General features: G+C 44.1%; 1 protein-coding gene across 2 annotated transcripts in view; it reads left to right on the top strand.

The window, feature by feature from the left end:
* Positions 1-4,376: 4,376 nt before the first annotated feature.
* Positions 4,377-23,678, top strand: part of LOC142571978 (serine hydrolase-like protein) — a 58,289-nt gene continuing 38,987 nt past the window's right edge. For both annotated transcript variants that reach the window (XM_075680741.1, XM_075680742.1), the window contains exon 1: positions 4,377-4,745. The gene's annotated coding sequence lies outside the window, so the exon portion shown is untranslated. The remainder of the gene's footprint in view (positions 4,746-23,678) is intronic.

The raw sequence follows: 23,678 nt of genomic DNA, 5'->3' as shown, positions 1-23,678 counted from the left end.
CTGAGAAAGGAACTATACTATAGAAGGGAAACTTGGGCGAGTTGGTGGTATACATGTATGTTTCGAAAATAACTGCGCTAAACAGACTATACATAGGCAAAGAAGAAGCGCCAGTGTCGTGTTCTTCTCTGCCTATGCCCTTGTCTGTTTAGCGCTGTTACTTTTCGAAACATGAGCTGAGAAAGAGTAGTCCACAACTCTGTTCTTATAGTGTGACTTTCGTGGTCTTTTTATTAGGTTGGTGACAGGCTCTGAGCGATTAATTGTACCGTGTTTTGCTTATCACGCATCGCACTGTGACTTGGCGTAAGCATTCGCCCCTTGACTTTTCCGCTTGTAACCGGGTTCATTATGATAGTACGTTGTACATGGTTGCAGTAGCCTATAGAATAGTACCATGTGCGTATACAGCACACTGCATGGTACAATAATATGAGAGGCGTAAATCTCCGTGGTAAACAACTTTGAAAAATACTGCGCGCTCACCGGACGAAGTGCGTCTTGCGTGAATTTGATAAAACATTTTTTTTTTTCTTGCTGGATTTGTAGAAGGCAGCTGTAGAGCTGCCCGTTGACTCTGTTTTATTTGCCGTTTTATCGCCTGGCCACGACGTTGTTTTTGCGCTGCTGGACAAATGCCATGGAAAATTTTCCTATGTTCTTAGCCGTGCCCTTCCAAGGCTTTATTTTCGCATGGAGGCGCGGATTGTGCTTTTATCAGCGCCAGGAAAATTTGCGGCGATAAACTTCTGAGCCCTTATGGTAGCGATAATTCTTGCCTTGCTGAAAACAGTGAAGCGCACGTATGATGACTTATTGATTCGATGTTCTGTTTCAATTTTCAAGGCGCAATGACAGAGCTGCACGCTTTTAACTATATAAGTTAGGCTATGATATAAGGTAGAACGCGCTAGGGATAGAGCAACCGAAAATTTTTATTGTTGCAACAATCTGGCGTGCAGGTACATATAGCAGCGAACCAGTGACGATATGGGACGAGCGAAAATTTGCCGCAGTGCTGCGTAAGGCTGTAGAGAAAGTGGTGTTCCGTTGCAGTGACATCTGTCAAAAATTTGATGACTAACTTTTTAAAAGAAAGTTTACATTCTTTGGGGCGTATTTTGTCCCCTCAAAATAATACTGTATCTTGCGTGCCTTTGATTTCTCTAACACCCGCCATTAGTGACTATATATGGTGTCGCGCTGCTAAGCACGAGGTCGCGGTATCAAATACCGGCCGCGTCGGCTGCAGAAACACCAGTGTACTATGCTTTGGGTGCACGTTAAAGAACCCCAGGTGGTCGAAATTAATCCGGTGTTCCCCACTACGGCATGTGTCATAATCATATCATGGTTTTGGCAACACGCCAGAATTTATTTATTTTTTCTTTCTTTTTTTTAATGCTGCGCGCCCGGTATTTCTAGGAGTGATATCTTCGACATATTGTCATCGAATCCCGGCCACGGCGGCCGCATTTCGATGGAGGCGAAATGCAAAAACAGCCGTGTACTTAGATTTAGGTGCACGTTAAGGAACCACAGGTGGTCAAAATTTCCGGAGTCCTCCACTACGGCGTGCCTCATTATCAGAAAGTGGTTTTGGCACGTAAAACCCCATAATTGTTTTTTTTTTGACATATTGTCAAATTCCATCATATCTCTGCAATGGCTGCATTTTGAGCCAATCAGATAAGCCTTAGCAGCCCACTGGACTACTCAGAGCAGACAAGGTGATGAATTCGACAATATGGCGGTATTTGACGATGTCCAGGGTAGCGCCCCAGGGGGTCACGAACGGCATGCATCCGCGTTGTCAGCATGGCACAGCATTCTTGAGAGGAAAGTGGCGAGCACCGTGCTTTCAAGAAAGGAAATGCAAACAAGACGGATGATTATTATTTGCGTAAAAGATGTGTCCCAAAGAGAGTACATTTTTTGAGTGTGTATAATCGTCGCTTGTTTTGCTTGCGCTTTCCTTTCTTGGAATCACTGCGCCCACTACTTTCCTCTCAAGAATATATGCTACGTCATGCTGATAACGCGCATGCCGCTCATGATATGCGTGGAGGAAGGAAAACGTTAGGAGGGAGCATTGCGCAACGCGATTGAAGCCAAACCTGGTGGCCCAACACGTGATCGCACGTCAAAGTGCATGCGCGGTTGCATGGTTTGTAATCTTCCCGCTCTGCAGGCAGAGCCACGGCAGGGCAGCCGAACAAAAGCGCACCGAGTAAAAATTGCTGGCACAGCTACTGGGAACCAAACGTCCAAGCAAATCTCGATTCTTGCTCCGTGATCTCGACGCAAGAGGTCACATGTTGGGCCACCACTGAGCAAATGTATGGGCTTCGCGGAGCATTCGCTTGCCAAGGCTGGCTGCGTGGCGTAATGTTCTCTCCTAACTTTTTCCTTCCTCCATGATGATATGGAACGTACATGGTAGAACAATCTGGAAATACCGTGCGCACATCATTATAGAGAGGAAAGGCAAGCAATACAGATGACGATTATTGTTTGGGGACAAGGTATAAGCTCCAATTCGCAGATTATCAGAAGTGAGACAACGACAAAAGCCTTCGAATCAATGCAGAAACAAAATGGGTAATGCAAACTCTGTCTTCTGTTTCGCAGAGGAAGCCTACATGGCAGCCTGTGGTTTTTGCTTGTAGTTTGTGATTTAGTGTTTTAGGCAGTCTGGTCGTGTAGCAGTTTTATGTCTTACGCTGCAACCTGTGATGATTTCCTTGCAGGCCATTTTACATATATTTACGGCACACAAGTCCTGCAGCTTTTTTGCTTCTTGTTTTTCTACACCTTCGCATTTTTCCCATTATTTATTTAGTGTTGTTGAAAGATAGTCATATATACAGCCGCCATTGTTTCTTAGAAAACGTGTGGAAACAAGCTGTAAAGTTCTTGAGATACTATTCATTCTTGCTGATTTATGACAGTTATTGATAATGTGCTTAGAACTGACGTTTTGTCCCTGAAAGTTTGTCTTTCTGCACTAGTCAGTACAGGCGTGTTCCAAATTACACCGAGATGTTGCTGCTGTAAATGTATGCGTTTGCGTTTAACTACTATTCGACATTCGATTCGATATTCTATACTTACTATTCGTATTTAAAAAGACCACCTCAATACTATTTATCAAACTGGTTATTTCTAAAATATGTCTAACATTGAGCTACTTCATTTCATAAAAAGTCTTGCATCACAGCGCATCTTATACCGGCTTCACACGGGCACCTTGGATCACGACCGAGGCCGATCCGGATCGAAATTCTCGACCGCGAATGGCTCCCTCCCACAGCTTGCACAAAGGAGCAAACTGCAACCAAGAAATTCGATCCTGATCGAGCTCGATCGCGATCGAAAGTGCGCCTTGTGACAACCGTATTAAATCTTGCCTCGCATAATATTTTGCTTAACATCAAGGGTAACTTTTAGGTAGTCGCTACAGTGTTGTTAAAGCGACGGGCCCCGTCACTGCAGTGCTGATGTTAAAGTACCGGGCCCCGTCACTGTAGTCACTACCAGCTTTTAATGTTAACGAATATCGGTGTAATAACACCCTTCCTATTAGGTGCAGATAAACACCTGCATATAAAGTGCTTAAAAGGCGCAACAACTGGCGTCAAATTTAAAACAACCATTTAGCATCTTTATGGGGGTTAAATAGGTGTTTAAATACGTTAGCACCATGAATTACATCGGTGCTAAATAGTCGTAATGGAGATTGTAAACACAAAACACCCTTTCAGCACTCTTAAAAGACAGTTAAAATGTTTACCGTGTGGATACAGGAAACCCCCTGACCGTCACATCGAAACATGGAAACCATCAAATTTACGCAGATAATTTTTCCCGTTACGGTGACGTCGGCAAATCAACTCGCCGATCGTTTCTAGACGATCTGTCGTAGGATGCACTAGATTTTGGCTCAGTGATTCAGTAAAAGCGACGGGAGATATGCACCTTTTTTTTCTGCCACGACCCGACCGTTAGCCTCGCCCAACCCTCCTGTAGCAGCGAACAATAGTTGGGCACAGCCGCACAGGACATCGTACTCGGGAAGGTCGCGCAATGTCGACATCTACGAACTCATCGCACCTGAGGTCGCGCTCACGCGTCAACCGTGCCAAGAAAGTGTCCACGTGCCACGCTTGCGAGGGAACTCTGAGAGGGGGCGTTGCGTCAGCGTTGTGTCAGTTCACAATAAAGCGCGCCGAACTCTTCTCGCAACGTTTAGCTCCGTGCCGCACTCTCGCTGTTCTAAAAGTTGGCGGCCAAAGAAAGAAAGAGAGAAAGAAAGAGAGAAAGGAAGAACAAACACAGCGCTCAAGTGGGCCTACTCGCCTGGTGAGGGAATCGCACACGGCGCCCGCGCGGAGAAAGTGTTGTGCAGACCCACTAGCCCGCGAAACTGCGTGGCGTCGTAGCATCCCCTAAGCAACGGCCTGGCACGCGAGTGCCAGTTCGTAAGCGGACCATTCGCCTCCCACAGCCGTAGCTCCTTCCCGCGCGAGCGTCCGTATAGTGTTTACGGTCGAGGCGGACGGTGCACGGACGACGAGGGTTTGCGAGCAGCGTGTGTTTGCGGTGCGCGCGGTACTCGATTTAGCCGCGTCCCCCGTCGGAGCCAAGACAGTTCGCTCTCCCGCGACCCGAAGGCGCGAAAATTTGTGTCACCGGAGCGCTGGGTTTCTGGGCTCAGTCGCCCTTGATCTTCGCCCTCGGCACAGGTGAGTTTCGTGCGCTTTCGCTTTCATCGGCTGAAGGATGCAGCGCGTCGTCTGCTCTCGGAGCGCGATCGACTACGAACAGTCGCGTCTTATTTGACGCATGAGCTCATGATGCCATTTCGTCGCTTGAGGTGCGCTGTCTTCTCGCAAAGTGATGGCGACCCGTTACCCTAACGGACGAGGCGGATCATGTCATGACGAACTAGGCGAACGAAATCGTTTGTTCGGCCGCTTTCTAGCGGGGTCGGCACACTTCCGCGTTGCAGCGCCGCCGCTTTTCAGTGCGCGAGCACGCGCACGCTTGACGGAGCTTGACAGCTTTGTCGTGCTTGCGATTATTGCATATTGTTACTGGCAGTTGTACTTGCGGTGGTCTGTGCGTCAGCAACGTTTGACCCCTCCACTTGTTTATGAGGGTGTACGTGCTGGCTTTGTTCTTTTCCGGTAGGATGACTCAACTTTATCACTGTAGTCCGTGGAAGTCACCCCCACCCCCGCCTCCCCCTAAGTATTGAGCCGTCTAACGACGAAAAGTGCGTGTAATAGAGAGAGACGTCGTATGTGATCCCGCAACCAGGTGCACTTCGAACAACGTGCCGAGTGAAGCTGTGGAATATAGCATAAAAATGGCAGCATTGACCTAATGTGATGCGTATGTGGCAAGAATAAGAAGTTTTCAGGGATAACATGGCCACAATTAGTACATGACCGGGGTTGTTGGAGAAGTATGGGAGAGGCCTTTGCCCTGCAGTGGGCGTAACCAGGATGATGATGATGATGATGTGGCAAGAGCGCGCAAATTAGACTTTCTACTGAAACCGCGAAAAAAAAGGAAAGAAAGAAAGAAGGAACGAAAGAGAGAAATGGTAAGTTATTTTATTGAACCAACCGCTGTGACTCAATTGCTACAGCGATCAGATGCTGACTTTGAAGTCATACTTTTACCTGGCCGGCGGCGACCTTAATTCCAATGAGAGAGCGTGATGCAAAAATGAGCAAGGTCATCACGTCGTCGAAATTAGGCCGGTGCTTGGCGAGACTAAGTGTAGTTTTCAGGCCTCACTAAATTTTTTACATCAGTACGAATTTGGGCACTGCAGGCTTTGAGTAGACCTACTCGCTACGCACTTTCCTTCATCCCCATTGTCATCCATCATGCTTCTCTTTCCTTCTCTTCCCACAGCGCAGCTAGCTGAGTGGAGAAATGTATGCACCTCGATCAGGGCATTTCTCATCATTAAACTCTCTGGTTCTCAGAGTCAATAAGTAAGCATTTTGGGACGTAACAGTAAGTCACTGGATGACGTCGTTGGCTGAGGATGGTTCAAATTATTACTGCGTTAGCTGTTAAGGGTAATTCGTTCAGTTTTCTTCGCGATTGATGCAGATGTTGCCACAACTTTTATAGTCGTAATAAGAAAATAAAACTTTGTTCACGTCCGAGCTTGTCGCGATCTGTCGTCGTTGTGTCGTCGTTATCATGGTTGTCATAGTCGTTAACGTCGCTGTGCCGTTGTCGTTGTAGTTGACATTGTAATCGCGACAGATGTCGCTGCTTTGTGTCTTTGCGTGTTAATAATTACCACGCCTCTCCGACAGCAAAATAATAATAATAATAATAATAATAATAATAATAATAATAATAATAAAACAATTTTTAGGAATCCGCGTCTTACCCTGAGAGGAGGCTTGGTAAGCCAGGAATAGACGCAAAAACCAGAGACGCGAATGGCGTGGCCACCGCCTCCATAACGTTCATCCACCAGCTCGCCGCGACATCATGAATTTTTGGCAACCTCTATAGCACCATCATTACTTGTCCGCGGATGCGGGCAAATAATGATGGTGGCAACGACGCCGGTATATGACGCGGCTACAACGGGACTACTTGCGCTACTGTTTTTTAAATGACGTCCTTCTCTAGATTGAATGTCTACTTTCCTGTGTCGGTGCTACAGAGGTTTTTTTTTTGCCACTAATTCATATCCAAGTGATAGGTTCCACTGTGCCTTCGCTTTCGAAACTGCAGAACTGGCGACATCCAAACTAGCGCGCTTCTTGCACTCCAACGCCATTGGACACAGCGTGTTCCTTTACTGCGTCCTGTGCTGTGCGTGCTTGCTTGCTTGCTACTCGACGTAAGCGCAATCGCTAGGGTACGTCTTCATTTGACTCGCATTTAGTTCCGCGGTATAGTAAAAGTATCTGTCCTACTCTTTCCAGCAGACGCCCCTCTACAGCGAACCCATCAATTTCTCGACTCCCGCACCCATTTACTCACGCGCCGGAATCTCGTCACAGCAGTCCTTCTTCCGAAGCTGCCTCTGCATGGTGAAGAACGTACTCAAGACCCTTGTACGTCAGCTGAAGCGATTTGGCTTCGCAGAAGGGTTCGCGAGTAGTTCTCCAGGAGCAGGAAAAGGCGACGCGAGAAACAGGTTAAGGTCAAAGAAGTTGCACTCTTAAAAAAAAGAGAGTCAAAAGAGGGTCACGACTACCTCGACTCTCTTTTTTCAGTCGCTGACTACCTTTTTTTCCAAGGGTAGTCACAAAACGAAGTCGGGAATGACGCATGAAATGGATGACTCCCATGCTGCTTGAAGGGAGTCAGTGAAAGGCACATATGATGTTATAGGTTGCAGTGAATGTGGATTCGTTGGTTCACTCAATCAAACAACTGATTGACTATACCAAAGGAAAGAGCACGATATGTAACTACCCGAGTTCAACTCTATAGCCGCAAAAAGTAAAATGCGTTTCATGCAGTGCTGTATTACAGCATAATCAGGATAGCAAGAAAGGCAAACGGTTTTTTTAATTTTTCAGTAAGAAATAATTGAAGCAGGGTGGTACAACACCAAACTCCAAAAGTAATAACACTGGTTGGTATATTTATGCAACGCACTGTACATTAATATGTATTTTGTACATAAAGATACCTTAAGGGGGGGGGGGGGGGAGTGCATGAATATTGATTGCCCATGCACAGAATGGAAAAAACAAGAAAAAAATACAACACGAATATACACACAACGTCAACAGAACACAACCTGTGAAGTACACCCACTTAGAGTTCATAACATAAAGCTAAGCAAATATTACAATTTTTAATGAAACCACTAATTCACATCTGGGTACCACTTTCCCTGCCAGATAAAGATCGAGGAACTCTGGTAATACCTCATCTTCTGGCTGCGCCGCACAGACTACATTGCGTTTAGATACCTTACGTGCTTATCGATGTCTCCTGAATTCAACAAGTCCCATCTTGTCTAACAAGAACAGAACCTCATCCTGAGCCGCAAAAATACCTGCAATCTGTCCAAATTGTGGGTCGTCTGCCTTACCCGTCGTGGTTGCTCAGCGGCTATGGTATTGGGCTGCTGAGCACGAGGTCGCGGGATCGAATCCCGGCCACGGCTGCCGCATTTCGATGGCGACGAAATGCGAAAACACCCGCGTACTTAGATTTAGGTGCACATTAAAGAACCCCAGGTGGTCGAAATTTCCAGAGTCCTCCACTACAAGTGCCTCATAATCGGAAAGTGGTTTTGGCACGTAAAACCCCATAAGTCAATTTCGTCTCCCTTGGTCATTAAAAGCACATCTCCCACATAGTATGCCATTTGCGGCATAGTGACTGACTTCGCCTGCCATACGTTACCTGCAGGCAGGCGCTCCTCAATGCACGTATGTAAAACAGATCTTCGCACAGGTTTCAGGCCTGACATGGTGTGGCGTTGGTTGAAGACTATCTCACGCAATTCATAGCTTTGAGAAAGTTGGTGAAGCTCTGCAAGTGTTTTACATATGTTTTTGAAGTTTTTCATCTTTGATGCCTTGAACCTCATACGCCAGATTTGTTTGAGTGGTCCGAAAAGAGATCATGCGTGGGTAGTGCACAAGGTAATGTAATTTAGGGATTATGCGGGCTTCTGGGTAGCGGGTAACGAATGAACGGAGAAATTCTTGAATTTTCACCTCCATATAAACAAGAGACTCTGAGGGAAGCTCATCATACAAAAGCATGCCTACAACTTCCCTGAATAGGAGGTAAACCTCCCAGCCTTCGTTTCCCTCTGTAATTTTAGAAGCGAAAATCTGAGGTAACAGTCCGAAAAGGCACCACTTCTGGGAAGCAGTGTCCTTTAGAGGGGTATTGCCTCGTACGAAGGCTTCTGTGGGGCGTGGTGGTCTGTCAACGCTTTAGATTTAGAATCTAAAAACGTTGTGGTCTGTTTGTACCATCATTGCGGCCACAATGGAATGTGCAAACTTTGTGCACTGTTCTGCAAACCCCTGTGCAAAAAACGTGCAAACGGCTGCTCTGTTCTTGCTCAAATTTTGTAGAGCGATCGCATTTTGGCGTCGACTTTACACTTGGCACAGTTAAGTGCCTTGCTTGTAAGAAAAAAAACGCAAATTTGCCTGTGCCCTTGAGGCTGCAAACAGCTGCCGTAACGGCGCAAGCATAAACCAGTTTCGCCGCCTGGCGTCAGCTTTAAAAAGCAGCGTCTAACGGAGGACGGTCGCCTGTTCCAGGAGCAGGCAACACGCGGCAGCGCTCCCTGATATGCTGCTTTCTGCAGCTGACGACAGGCGGCGCTACAAGTTTATGCGTACACCGTCGCGGCAGCAGCTCGCATTTTCATGAGCGCCGGTAAGTTTGCATTAAAACAAAGATCAGGCAATTAACTGTGCTAAGTGTTATACTAAACGAAGTAGGCACCAAAATGTGGTCATTCTGCCAAATTTGAGCAAGGATAGTGCAGCGGTGAGCGAAAACTGTTTTGCGAACGCGCGCAGCGAAATATTCAGGATCCAGCACATGACTTACGGCTTTCGTATTTACTTCGACTTTGGATTCGCAACTATGAGAAGCACGGCTATGGCTCTGACGGCACCTTGCTATCTACGGCGGTGAACGAGTATCTAAACGCGAGTGGCATTCCTCTCTTGCTTGCGTTGTGCCTGTGAAATCTGACAGCGGTGGCAGCATGTCGTCCGATCCGCCTTCAACTGAACTCTCGCCGACTGATGCGGAAGGAGCGGTTTGCCTCTTGTTTGCGTTGCGCCTGTGAAATCCGACAGCGGTGGCAGTATGGCGTCCGATCCGCCTTCAACTGAACGCTCGCCAACTGGTGCGGAAGGAGCGATTTGCCTCTTGCTTGCGTTGCGCCTGTGAAATCTGACAACGGTGGCAGTATGTCGTCCGATCCGGCTTCAACTGAACGCTCGCCGACTGGTGCGGAAGAAGCGGCTTGCCTCGTTTCGCAGGAGCCATCAAAGAAAATCGTGAAGCTCACAGGCGCCCGGAAACTCGCCGACCTCCACGAAAGCCTGCGGACGGGAGGGTTCGTGTACCTGATGACAGGCAACGATCTTCTAATACAGGTGAGCGTAAATGTACTGCGCGTTATGGAGCGCAAAGAGGATTTGGTCATTGTTTGGTTCATTTTATGTTATTTTGTATACAATGTTTTTTGCAATGTTGTTTGCCTTCCTTCCTTATTTTGTGATTTGCCTCTGTATTTACTTTGCCCCTCCCCTCTGCAATGTACAACCGTACCTTGAGGGTATGATAAATAAATAAATAAATAAATATGGGCAAAGTAGCAACAGTATGCGTAGCGGAAATGTCGAGCACGATTAATAACTTCGGTTGCCGCGCTTTGAACTGCCAGATCGAGTCTTAGGAAATTGCTCTGTGTCACTTCACTGTGCTGCCAACTACTAATATTTTTGTTTCGTCGCAGCCAATGCACTTGACCTTAAATTGAGAAGTGTAGCGCATACTTGCCCGTACGAACACAACGTTGCTCAACTATAATTATTGCCGTGTCGAGAAGCCGCAAGGAAACTAGCCTTTTCAGGACTTCCATCTTCTGAAAACTTCTGCAGTTGGTTTACTACTGATATTGGGGTAAGGTGTGCAATCGCTTCCCTATCTGGTAGGAGAGGGAGTAGTAACAGCTTCAGTCAATGTAATGGTGCTTTAGTTAGCATAACTGGTCGCAGTATGCCATATTCTGCAAATTTCTTCAGCGTTTAACTAATAAAACAGGCAAGGCGACAAAAACGGACTTGTTGTTTGCCTGTTCAATCTTTGTCGTCGTTTGTGCGCTGCAACATTCACACAGCAATGAAGTTAAATTGAACCAACTGAGGAAAAAAAATTGCTGGCATTTTCAGCAATAGGACTATGAAAACCTTGGGCAATCAGCAATATGGTTCTATCTTTGTGAAATCATCTGTTCTTATACACTGGTGGTTGCTGACATTGCATAAATAAGCTTAGCCTTGTTAGCTTAATGCGCCCTGTACTTAGCTCACCTATGGGCAGCAGGATTAGTGCTGTGCTGTGCTGTGATGGCTCTAAATAACAAACCTGTTTGGGACAGTACAGCAACCATAAAAAAAGGCTGTTTAATTAATCAGTGCCTGTTCAGTGCCCACAGCTTCACTTCTAATGTGCGAAACTATTGATAAACCATCTGGGTGTGCTTTCAGATCTTCCAACGACCGGTTCCAGTGCTACGTCGACATGGGTGAAAGCACGACGGTGTGTGATGGAGCATTGATTAACTTGGTTGTCTCTCCAAGCTACGCCGAAGCATCATAGGCACCAAAAAAGCCGTATGCACCCGATCTTATTTAATCTGTGCTTATGCATTAACTCTGTATAACATTAATACCTGTCATATGCTGGAAAGCTATAATATCGCTATTAGCAGTACTTTAAAGAGCCCCTCACCAGGCCACATAGCTAATATAATTATACGGTGGAAGTTGTTAGGTGCCCTCGGGAGCATTCTACTGCAAAAATTTTCAAATTGGCTCATTAATAGCTGAGATAGAAATATTGCAGTTCCGCAAACCCATGATTTAAGGAGGCGAGCGTCACAGCCAAAAAACGCTTGGATGCCCCTTGCCAAGTCACTAGTGGAGAAAAGGCTGCATGTTGTTCCATACATGCATGAAGTGGCCCACGATTTAAAGAAAGTGGCCAGCAGGTACAAAGTACCTATTATTTTCTTGGCTCCATGGAAGCTTACTGGCCTGTGCCCACGCATCTCAGACCCGCAGAAGCTGACCCTTTGTGGTAAAAATCATACAAGGCCATATGTGACTTGCGCGGTCGGTATGGTGTACGAAATTCCACTTAATTGCGGCAAGGTGCATATCAGCCAGACAGGCTGTTGCACCAACGATTTGGCAAGGGAACATGAGCTGTCTGCCAGGAATAAGATTAATGCACATTTGCCTATGCACTGCAATTACTGCACGTGTGAGCCATATCTTATAGCTTATAAGCAAAGGCACCAAGAAGTTATCAGAAAAAATGCGTTCATTGAAATATTAATTCATTAGCCACCAGAAATGTGATAGGGAGTTAATAATGTTTAGATAAACACAAGCGGTCTAGTTTGTGTATTTGAGAACCAGAATGTTCTAGTATATTTTTGTTCTATCAAATCATCCTTGGCCTTCATATGACCTGCTTTTGTTCTCTGTTTCTGGTCCCAAGACAATGCTAGTCTGGTCTTGGCACTTTATGGCCCAGTATTTGTCCTTCACAAAGCAATACCTGTGTAGACGATTTAGCTAGCAATAAGTTTTCCTCAGAAGGAATGTTTGCAGGTGCGTCACTATGGTTGCTTATTTCACCTTGGTGGGGGAGCTTCTTGCTCATGGTACCAATGTCTGTGAAGGGACCAATAATGCGCCTTCCTTGTGCATGGTACCAATGCGAAAAGGGGGAGAGGGATCATGGTGTGTTAGTAAGGAGGTATCTGTATAGGGGGTGATAAAATTCCTCTTTAAATTTCGTTTTAACAGCCCATTCATGCTGTAACGAGTCAGTTGTCTCAGTCAGTGATTTTTGCTGTTCGTACATCATTATCCTTGAAAAGCAATGGGCTCCATTTGCTATGGCAAATGTGCCCATATTTATCAAGAGCCTTTCCTGTATTCTTAGCTCGTCACTGACTATATAGTAGGTAAATTTGAGCATGTGGAGTGATAGTCTGTGATACCACATCTTATGTTTTTCTAGCACTGGATTTTGTTGTTGATTTCAATGAATACTTCTCTTTTTAAGGCTGTCTGGTAGTGCAGTTCGACATGCGGAGAATGCAGTCAAAGGAGAGTACAAGGAATGGAAAGAGTACAAAGGAGTACAAGGAAGTCAACGTAGACACTGCCTCCAATGCCCATTGACGTTGCTGCACACCTCTGAAATATTACAGCAGGAGGCATGCCTGACAATCTTCAAAAGAAAATTGAATGGATTGCCTACAATTCGTCATCTCAGACAATGTAAGTCACAACAATTACCTGGATGCATTGGTCAGCAAAATAATGAGAACTCACACTCACTAAAATTCTATTCAGCCGGGCTCATTCGGGCTAAGACCTACAGAAATTCAACTCAGTCGGACTCACTGAGACTCACTTTCGAGATCAGTCTGAGTGAGTCGACTCATGCATCAGTTTGCCAACCTATGGCAGATGTAAATAAAGTTGGGATAGAATGTACTTAATGAGAATTCATTCCACAGTAATGTCTCAATTATGTTCAGTCGTGCATTTTTCCCAACCTTGTATTGCAATATGAATGGTAAGCACAATGTTAATTAGCGTATTACGCTCCATTCTCATGCAGTTATGCCACTAAGGCAAGTGGAAGGTGTCTATAATCAAAACAAGTTTTTGTTGTCTAATTCATGATTATAACTTAGTTGCTGCGTAGTTCCCCTTGAAAACGCTCGATAACCGAGGGGAAAAAAATTGTTTTCCTAAAGCTTTGCATTGGGGCAGTGAACAATGTCCAAATTGTGCAGTGCCTTTTTAAGTGTTTAGCAGTGTATATGGCATTGTTGGTTCGAAATTTTTTTATCACTGATACATCGTTGACTAGTTCTGAATTACAGTTCACTCATAACCTCGAAATTTAAATATTCAATGGCAATGTCGACATTGCAGCCCTGAGCCCATTTTCTTTGTTCTGGCGAACAACATGAACCCTGACACTAGCAGCGCTACATTTTATGCGGGTATACAAATACCAACTGAATTGGATGAAAAGACAGTTGTGGCTAGATGAATTCGTACAGTGCTGCATGCGTCATGTCAAATTTGCGAGTTTGGTTACCACCAGCAGCATTTCTTCTACTTCCATTCATTTTCCTTCACAAAAAACAGTCATGAAAGCTACAGGAAGGTTAACACTCAGTCATAATTTATGTCATGCTTCAATGGAGCAATATCCTCCGTGGTTTCCTTGCCATGAGTCTTGGGTTAATGAGTGGGCGAGGGCGTTAGAATGGTGCGTTGAATAAAGCTTCTTTAGCTGCTGGTTACAGTTCTTATAGGTGGTGTACACCACAAAGGTAAACGGTACATAGACAGAAGTGCCGACTGTCAACAGAGAGGTTATTATTCAATGTGCCGAATTTACACAAGCAAGTGAAAGAGCTATCTGAAAAACATTAACTTCTGAAGATAGAACAAGAAAAGCAGACGAGTGGCCAAAAAATGAACTATGCTGGAAATCGAGATAGAAAAAAAATATGATTGCATCACAAATACAGGCCGTTCACGTGACTTCCAGAATAACTTTAGCTCTTTTTCTGATAGGGCAGTCAGAAAGGCATCTGCAAGGTCAAGTGCAAGATTTGGCATGTTGAATCCACATAAAATGTTGTGTACGAAATTTCTCTTTCATGCGGCGCTTGTCATATGGGGCAGACTGCCAGATGCCTTCATGAGAGGTTGTGCGAACATGCATATAATGTGCGCAATTGCAGAGAAAGTTTTTTTGGCACATCATACTAGCATGCGTGGCTGCACTCCTTGGTTTGAAAGAATGTCAGTTATTCACAAGCACAGGGATGGTCTTACCCATATCATACTTGAAGTAGCACAATTGGCATGGGAGCAGAGTGCATGCATCAACAAGCCATCCATTGCCTTACCTGAAAGAGAGCTCAAGTTTCTGGGAAGTCAAACCTACGGCCAGCATTTTTTACGCAACTCTACATTTCTTCGTGTGCCTCTTGATGGTCTGCTTTGTTCTTTTTAGTAGTTATTTTTCAGATAGCTGTATCACTATTGTGTGTATTCAGCAATAAAACCTCCATTGGTAGTCAGTGCTTGTGTCTATGTCCTCGTTTAACCTTTGCACTGTACACTCACGATAATGGATCAACAACTAGCTTAATAAGCTGCCCTTGTAAATATCATAGGAGATGCTCCTTCAAGTTTGTATTCATGGCTAATTTTCCCTTGTGTGCATGTTTCAGTAATAAGCTAATTTGAAATATTAATTAAAACCTTTTATAACATCTTGTTTGGTGAAAGTATTTTAGGAGTTTGTGAACTCTGGTCATGATTATCCGTTTATCTTGGCTATTGCAGGACAAAAGGATTAAATGTTACCCCTGTCCTGTGTCAAATCCATCTGATCAATTCTCTAACCTCGGTCTTGTCACGTACCTAATGCTTTCATGGTGCAGTTTACTTAAATTCTCCCATCTGATGATTCACAGTTCAACTGTTTGATATTATTTCATGGAAATGTTGCATATTGTTTTTTGTGTATTGTTTGATGTCGAAGGTTGATGCATGCTTTTTTAAACATCAGGTACCCAAATAAATTGTGCAGTGTTGCTGCAAGGAGCCTCGTAAACAAGTACCCAGCTGTAATGGCCATGTAATAGCATTTTCTTATAACTTTTTATTATTTCTTTTGCACTTTTAGATGTTAAGCGTATCCTGGCCAAGGCAGCCGCATTTCACTGGGGGCATAATGCAACAACACCCGTGTACTTAGATTTAGGTGTACGTTAAAGAACTCCAGGTGATCCGAATTTCCGGAGTGCCCCACTACGTCACGCCCCTTAATCAGATCGTGGTTTTGGGGCATAAAACCCCATAATTTTTTTTTTACATTAAGCATGCTGCCAAAGCCTTTCTTACTACTTTGTAAAGTTTATGGCCATCCTTGCTTGCAGCTGTTCAGGTCTGTGTGCTTGTGATTGAGTAGAGATGTGGTGGTTTTAAAGCTTTGCAGCTTAACTGAATATGAAGATATCAACAGCACCTCTGCATCTGGCATGCATATGGCCACCTCTTGTAAAATTAATTGCATGCTCAGCTAAATATGTATTTGGTTAAATAATACATTTTTGTACCTGTAGCCGTTTTCATGCATTAAAGTTTTGACCAACACCAATACAGAAAGTAATTCTCAGATATTGTGTTGGAAGGTGTGCTAAAATAGCTCACTTGGTACATTTTGGAACATGAAGGAAACAGTGCAAAAAGCAAGCTAAGGTTAGGGCAACTCCATGTTCAACTGTGCTGTGTTTGCAGTTTCTTTAAAAAACTGAAAACTGGAAGTTATTGAACTGTTGATTAGGTATGTAAAGTCAATTTCTTTCATTTCATTCCAGTTCTCATGGTATATGTGCCCAAGAAACAAGTACAAAAACATGCGAAAGTGAATGCCACAAGGATGCCCTGAAGTCGATGCAGAAGTGAAAGCAAGAAAGGCAAGCGAAATTGTGACACATGCTCAAAATCTGGATTTTGAAGACGGGTGATCAGCTGCAAGTTTGCATGCATATTTCACTAGATAAACTGACTCTCCTTCTTTGTTATGTGGCTTAGTTGAAACATTAAGTTGCTTCTCTCGATGTACTTGTTCGTTTCATTTACATTTTTTCTTTAACAAATGCAAACATGCAATCCAGCTATAGCAACTATATCTGCAATGCTGTCATAGATGTTGTAGGTGATCAAAGAAGCAAAATATATCGCATCGCCACCTTGAACCTAGAGTGAAACATTAGTTCAAGATGTAGTGGTAGATGCATTTATAGACTAGTAATACAGCATTCGTACTGTAATGTATATTGATATACATACTAAGATGTAGTGAAAAGTGTGTGGCTATGCTGCTCTGACACTTCAGTTTTAACCCTTCATTGATGAGTTCTGCATACAGCATACCAAAAAATATAAATTTTTCTTGCTGATTTTTGGCATTGAGTAAGAAGTTTCTTGTTGAATGTATTGAGCCAACACTGAATGGCAGCAAGTGTCATTTGTCGGTTTAGAGCAGGAACACAGGATGGGAAAAAAAGGACATGGGACTCATTTTCTTTGGAAAGCACGGTCAGAGGAGACAGACCAGTGCAAGATCTGCTGTAGTGACCTCAGACACACAATGCAAAGAGCTCTCTGTACAGATTCCAAACGCAGCCATATCTCGCTTGGGGAGAAGCCCACTTCTTCCCCCATACTACTAAAGGAGTTTCTAAAAAATATCCTTTATTTTCGTTGATTATGCTTATTCTCAATGTCTTTTGCACATTTAGGTATAAAATAATTTGTTTTGTATTTATATGCGTGCTCATTAAAGGGTTAAACAAATAAAGTGGTTCCAATGAATGTGAATGTATAACTTTAGCGACTCTAGTCACAATGTGTTGATCATTCCATAATCTTTGTGAGACCACGAAACAGGAACTAGGCAGCATGAAAATCACTCAGCAGTACCAAGAAGGAAGTTTCAGCACTTATACAGTACTGCAGAATACACTTCTATGCTGTACCTGTGGTGTACTTTTTATTATGGGGTCTTGATCCCACTATGGGGAAATAACTGCTTTGCAAGTGCATTGCAGTACTTTAATACTTTAACTGCTTGCTGCAAAAGGAAAGTGCCATTAGAGTATTACACAAGGATAATGTGTTATGAGGCAGTCGCTAGACGTGGTATGTCACAGCACTGAGTTGCCGGCGGCCATTATAATTAGCTGTTTTCTGTGGCATTTTTAACTTGACAGAACATAGTGAGCATTATTTGATCAATAAACAATACTACATAATTCTGGCCCTTATTTGGAACTTTGTCTCATCTCCGTGATGAGCGCAACCCGCTTTTGATGTTACTGAGATGGAGTGACTCCTTGCAAAGCAGCAGGGTAGTCTTGTTAATGATGCTGTCATTCACACTTACGCAGATTGTTTAGTAGGCATTAGCTCAGTGCCATTCCCCTGTAGAATCACAGCTTGCATTTCATTCATGTATAATAGAAACATTCTGTAGATTTCATGTGAAAATGTGACATTGGAGGGCATTATGCTATAAGTTCACAGCAGTGAGCCCCATTATTGGAAGACAGCTGTTATCTCAAATTACTTACAGCAAAGTGAAGCCATGTACAATGTACATGTGCAGTTTAGTATGGGCCACAATGACCAAAACAAACATAAATAATGTTCTCGTATTGCAAAATAAAATTGTTCGAATAATTGCTAATGTTGACAATACAACTACCTCCAAGTGTGCTTTTGAAGCACATAACACTGTCCGCATCAATCACTTGTATAACTTTAAGTTCTTAAAAAAAATTTATTTCTCAATGGCATCCACTGCCAATTTTCATTCTACTCTGGCATCTTTGGACATGTGTTGTGCTAACATACACATAAGACCTATTAATACATGGAATATACCCTGTTCTTGCGCTCATTATAAATTTAAAATGTCTTATAACCTGCCCCATGTTCTAAACACGTATAAACATACAAAAGGGTATACCAAAGCTGAGCTGCGGAAATATTTTGTTGAAATGTGATTTTATCTCTTTGCTAGTAGATGCTGCATGTTTGCTTGGTTATTACTTTTATTATTTCTGAACATATGCGTGACCATTTCAGCGTTTCGATTTTACTGTTCAAATTTTGTGCAAAGATTAATAGACTCTGTATGCATAAATAGTGAATGTGACTATTCTATGTGTGTCTGTTGAAGATTTCCTGCACCACTCTTGTGCTACTGCTTGTAGGGGTTTTCTGGACAGTCAAGCTGTGCAGGCAGCTTTTTGCCAAAAACCTACCCTCCAGTTGAATATGGAAAATGAACTTATACATATATTCTTATACTTATTTAAATATGTTCTGCCTATTGTGTATCCACGTGTGTGGGCTTGTGATATGCCCTGATGGCAAGGCCATTTATGGTTCGTTCAAAGAGAACATCTACGGATGCATTATAGCTATTCTCTGGCTCCTCTCTTCCTGCTGTAAACTGGATTCTCTGCTTATAAGAAATAAGTGTTCCTTGTGATTACTATATGTGCTCTTGCTAAAGGTTACTGTAATGTGTTCATGTTCTTATTGAATAAAATGTTTACAAAGTTTTAACAGTTGTGCTATTCTTTCAGATCTTAACCGGAGCAGGCAGCATTTGACGCAAACATGGAGGCAGTGCTAATGGAAACATTTAGGAGGTGAGACAATAGTCTTTTTTGACAAATTGGATGAAATGACGGCCAAGAAGTTGCACTTTTGAAACATTATGGGATGTACTTACTATGCCGGCACCACGAGGATATTGAACTGGCGCTATTTATAATGTCCGGTTTTGCATTTATCTGGCCTTTAGGCATATTTCTTTTCTTCCATTAGCATCAATGCTGTATGATTGCTTTGATTTGGTGAGATTGTAAATTTGTCACTTAATATCAATATTGAAATTTAATTCCTCTGTCCATGTATGCCTCCATGGCATATTGAAATAAATGAGTCCTTTGTCATGGCAAAGGATTAAATCCTTTTTCAAATGCCTGAAATGCTAAATTGCCTCATAAGTTTGGACATATTGCAGCTGTTTAGTATGCTTTGTAAACTGAAGCATAATGTTTCTCAAGGTTGGCCATTGATTCCAATTTAGCAAATCAGACTGTTGTCTTCTGTTTTTGTCAGGTATAGTCCATTGATGCATTTGAGGTTAATACAGTGATAGTAGCGAAATATTTGCTCTTGGTGTTTCACTCAATGTAGTGTTATGTGCTCAGTGTTTTTTTTAGTTGTTTATAGTATTGCAGTTTATCATAACATATAATGGTGGCTGAATAACTACGCATTTGTTGCACATGCAAACTAAAATCTGTTATGTTGTGAGCTTCCATCTTAGTGTAGAGATAGTCTATTCACTACCCAGGCAGAGGTCACAGCAGTTGCTACCAGGGGTCTGGTTAAGTACCAGGAGGTAGTTTCACCAACTCTTGTGATGGTAATCATGTACACCACCATTGTGAGTCTTCAAATGACTACCCTAGGAAGGGTCATTGTTGCCATTCCAAAGGGTACCACTGACTACCAAAAGGTACTTGCATGGACCACTGAGGTAGTCACATCAACTCCTGCTTTGGGGGTAATACATACACCTCAGTAGTTCTTGCGGGAGAGTCACCGGTACTGAGGGAGTCGACCACACTGTGTCTCCAAGAGAGTACGTGTTACCACCCAAAAGGTAGTTTAACCAACTCTTGCCATGGTAGTCATGTACACCACCATTGTGAGTCTTCAGATGACTACCCTAGGAAGGGTCATTGTTGCCATTCCAAAGGGGTATCGCTGACTACCAAGGGGTACTTGCATGGACCACTGAGGTACTCGCATCAACTCCTGCTTTGGGAGTAATACATACACCTCAGTAGGTCTTGCGGGAGAGAGTCACCGGTACTGTGAGGGAGTCGCCTGCACTGTATTTTCAAGAGAGTACGGGTTACCACCCAAAAGGTCATCATATGTGCGACGAGCAGATACACCCCGAAAAGAGTCGCTTGCGACTACCTTTTTTTTAAGAGTGTGGGCAGACTCCACGCATAATGCGCGAGTCGGTGTTAAGCGAACCTTTCTTTGCTGTTTGTGCAAATATTAAGGCTCTCGCTTTGTGATTTATGAGCCAAGAACACGGCGGCGCCGGTGAACCTGTGATGCCTGAAATTTCGCTGACTCTTTATTCAGTGCGTAAGTCTGAAAAAATCGCCAGTTTGTGTGTTCGTTCACTTTCGAAGGAAATGTGATCCTATCCTCAAATAATGTTGCAGAGGGACAATTAAGAACACTTCGGAGCAAAAGCCTCCGTCAGGCTGCTAAGCCTTTCGCTCTTGCTTCGGTTTCTGTATATGTACGGAAAGAAAGAAAGATATAAAGAAAGAAACTTGAGAGCAACACGCAAGCTAGTTTAGACTATAGTAATTTATTCATTCTCTCATATAACGCAAAAATATCTGCAGCTACATGAATGGCCTTGGCGTCGGACACAAAGTCAAGCTCGAAATTCCTTGCTCGTCACAAGTAACGTCCCATTCACAGGTACATCTGGGCGAACTATACGGACAAGAGGCGGGCACAAGAGTACAAGAGGCGGGTATGCATACAGGGTGTTTCAGCGAACACTTTCGAAAGCTCTTAAAGGTTGCTTGTGGCAGATAGCACAATTCTAGATCGTGAGTCGGTCTACTCGAAGTGGCGGACACTACCTGCACAAAAAATTGAAATGCATAATCGACTAATTAACAAAAATCACTAAATATGTTTTTAACTAATTACCTTGTGGCCCATATTGCAATTTACAAATTATAGCCGTAGAGTTCGCTTGGCGGATCAACTTGGAACGACTTCTCAGGATGACACTGCAGGTAGTGTCGAGATATTAATTCCCGAACTTTGTGGAGAAATGCATAGGCGTTCTAGTTACTTTTGTGTTTGAATGGATGAAACTACGTTTTGAAAAGAAAGTAACTGGAACACCAATGCATTTCTCCGCAAACTTCGGGAATTGATATCTCGAAACTGGTGTGAGTGTGAGAATTGGTTTCAAGTGAGTCCGCCTTGCGAACACTACGGCTAGAATTTGTAAATTGCAATATTGGCCATAAGGTAATTAGTTCAAAACTTAATTAGTAAAATTTCGTTAATTAGTCGATTATGCACTTGCATTTTTTCTTGCAAATTATGTCCGCCACTTCGAGTAGACCACCTCTTGAACTAGAATTGTGCTGTCTGCCACAAGCAACCATTAAAAATGTTTGAAAGTGTTCGCTGAAACAACCGGTACATCACAGATGTGCAAAAGTATCAATGGTGCGAGATCAACACGAGGAGGCGCACGTGATCAGCTTTCACGAAGAATGTTCGAAAGCGCAGACGTTCAAGCAGGTTGTCTCTCTTTCTCGAGGAAACCGTTGAAGGCCCTGCGAAAGACGGCACCCAACAACGTTTCTTTGGAGGAGGAAAAAGTGTAGGGATTGTCGACACGATTCGAGTTGCTGGCCGTACTATACAACCACCGTAGCATGACGGTGGTTGTATATATAGTGCGACCAGGCCACAAGCGTGCGCAATCACATGGGGTCTGCAGCTCCGGCGAAGGACTCGTCACGTGACGTTGCGCTCATTGCAAAGAAAGCACGGTTGTCAACGCTTTATAAGACAGCAGCGCGACAGCTCAAGGGTGGCAGTGCTGCGGACCGCCGTACGAAGTGCGAGGGTGTGTGCTGCGTAGGGCCCAGGGACAGCCTGTGAGCGCGTGACGCGTTGGTGTGCCTGCTTGTTATTAAGATATTTCGTTCGTTTTCCGCGCTCATAGCTTTATACTCGCGTATTTTCGGTCCTTGGTCCCAAGCGCCCGAGATGCACTACAGCAAGTGCACTGGCCATGTTGCAATTTACACAACACACCAGGAGTAGGTTCAATACTCTAAACGTGCTCCTGTGCTGACCAGTGCATGCATCACCGCCTCATGCACTATATTCTTGTCATAATCATCCTCTACCCCTCTTTCGTTCCGCTTCTCCACTTCCCCATAATGTGCAGGATAACTCAAGCCTCTGGCTTTACATAAATAACTTCAAATGTTAATTATGTAGTTCGTGTTAAATTTATCAGACAATTATTGCATTTCTTGCGCCGCCTTTTCTTGCTTGCGTGGAACTGCCCGCTAACCCTTTCGCGAAGCCAACTCGCTTCAGCAGGACATCGCCGTCAGCACTGTTTTTCACACCGTGGTCTCCAGCATCGTGAAAATTCGTTTTGCTTCAAGCTGGAAAGGGAAACCATGTGACAGAATGCTTCCGCGCCTTCCGGTAGGTGCGCATGCAGCGATGGCTGGATTGACACCGTAAATTCCACCGAGGGTTGTTTGTTTATACTCTGCTTGATATTGTAGCCACCGCAGGCACGGGTCGCGCGCTGCATCCCTCATCGGACAAATTTAGAAGCGAGTTCTATTTTTGCCGTCGAACTCGAAAGATTCAACACTGTGGCACTGCGCCAAAGCTTGTTAGGGCGGTTTATTCGTATCTTCGTTCAGTTTAAACGATCCGATCCCCGGTGAAGGAAATGACGGGTTCTGTCTCCGCGTTATTCCGTATTAATTATCTATAACGCAAAACATTTGCCTAATCACCAGACCTACTGCGTTGTGTGCATACAGCAGAATAAGCAAGAACGTGTTTTTGCGCGCCATACTCATTGCCCTGATCGCTGATTGGCTGAATGTCCAGAAAGCGCTGAGATGAGATTTTAATTATGCCACGTCAACAATGGGCGCCTTAACGGCAGCCGTGGCATTTCGCTGTACGGATAGCCTCTACGACAGTAGCCAAATGAATAAACGCTGAGATAGCCCGACGTTCTCAAGTGAGTAAGAGTGTGGGTAAGTGAGTGTATTAGCGTTGCTTCAGGCCAATGCGCACAGGGCAATTTGTTCAGGCGCACTTAGCCTCGCAAGTTGCCAGCAACTGCCACCCGTGTAGGCCTGTTGGCAGTGATGAAGTTTCTTCGATATGTCATAGTATCACCGATATCGGATAATCCGGCGTCGGTGATAAGATGGAGACAATATATATAGTCGCGGCACATCCTATCTCGTGCACTTGGACCTTTCCGGGTACAAAAGTTCCGGACGAACTATTTACAGAATAATCCGCTGCGTACACGTCTTGTGCTGTTTGACGCAGTAGCCCAAAGATCACGGGTCGCAGCGCGCACTGCTTCGTTCCACATTTTGCTTCCCACCACCACCACCACCACCACCACCACCTCCATGTTATGCGCCTGAACCTGCG

The sequence above is a fragment of the Dermacentor variabilis genome, chromosome 2 (assembly GCF_050947875.1).
Source record: "Dermacentor variabilis isolate Ectoservices chromosome 2, ASM5094787v1, whole genome shotgun sequence".
NCBI classification, from domain to species: Eukaryota; Metazoa; Arthropoda; class Arachnida; order Ixodida; family Ixodidae; genus Dermacentor; species Dermacentor variabilis.
The sequence above is the reverse complement of the archived record's forward strand: the minus strand, read 5'-3'. Positions and strand labels throughout refer to the sequence as shown.